The 1,080-nt window shown below is 43.5% G+C and overlaps 1 non-coding gene across 1 annotated transcript; it reads left to right on the forward strand.

Annotated features, from left to right (window-relative positions):
- The first annotated feature begins 204 nt into the window (after positions 1-204).
- Positions 205-311, forward strand: LOC121161213. Its single transcript, XR_005884663.1, has one exon. It is a non-coding gene; the product is annotated as a U6 spliceosomal RNA (small nuclear RNA).
- Positions 312-1,080: the final 769 nt, after the last annotated feature.

The raw sequence follows: 1,080 nt of genomic DNA on the forward strand, positions 1-1,080 counted from the left end.
GCATTCAAGTAGTGGGTACATACCTGGATTTTCTTTTCATTTATTTTTTTTAAAGATTTACTTACTTTTATTTAAAAGGAGAGAAAAGGAGAAACAGGTCTTCCATCCATGGGTTTGCTCCTCAAATAGTCACAGCTTAGCTGAGCTGTGCATGGGTTTTCTCTGGGTCATCCACATGAGTACAGGGACCCAAGGATATAGACAGTTCTCACTTCAGCAGCACATACACTAAAATTAAAACAATAGAGAGAAGATTAGCATGGCTGCCATGCAAGAATGACACCCAGGGAATTGGGGAATCATGGGAGCTGGGTTGGAAGTGGAGCGTCTGGAACACTATCAGGTGCATATATGGGATGCTTGTGCTTGATGGCTGCAGAATCAGCCCAATGAACACCAGCTGTCAATACCTGGATCTTAATTTCATTTCTTTTAAAACTTTCTAAACTGTTACTCCAAATCCATAACTGTAAAAACCCTCAGTGTTCCGGCCAGCAGCGCCAGTAACATGGACACGACAAGGGTCTGAGGAATGAAGCACCTACAGGAGACCAGTGATGGTGGAAGTCTCTCTGAAGCCTCTGTGTGGGCTCCCTTTATTGCCTCCTCTCTTGACCTCTCACATACTTCTTGTTACTCTTTACCCCACACCCTCATTAGCACATATTGGATACAGCTGAGAACAGGTGCTTCTAGGGCCAAACCCACTCCCTGTAGTGCTTGGCTTAATGAGTGATAGTCAACTCCTTAGCCCACAACACTTCGGACTTAAGAAACCTTTTCAAGTTTTGATCATGGTGCTTTTTCTGCCTTATAAATGATTTCTTTTTCTCAGCCACAGCCTGATTTGCCAACAACCTAAACTGTCACTCGATACAGCTCCAACTTCATTGTGGTTAGGTGCACATCACATCCTCTCCTATCCCAGAATAAACTTAAGGAGACAGGTAGGAATCCTATAATTCACAATCAAATAAGCCAGCATCATGCACTCACTATGGTCACAAACAAGGCATTGGGAAAGATCCATGACTGCCTTGAAAGGCTACAGCAAGGTCTATACTGTCAGTATCCAGTGAC

This window comes from Ochotona curzoniae, unplaced genomic scaffold, assembly GCF_017591425.1.
Source record: "Ochotona curzoniae isolate NIBS_2020 unplaced genomic scaffold, NIBS_Ocur_1.0 contig_472, whole genome shotgun sequence".
Classification (NCBI taxonomy): Eukaryota; Metazoa; Chordata; class Mammalia; order Lagomorpha; family Ochotonidae; genus Ochotona; species Ochotona curzoniae.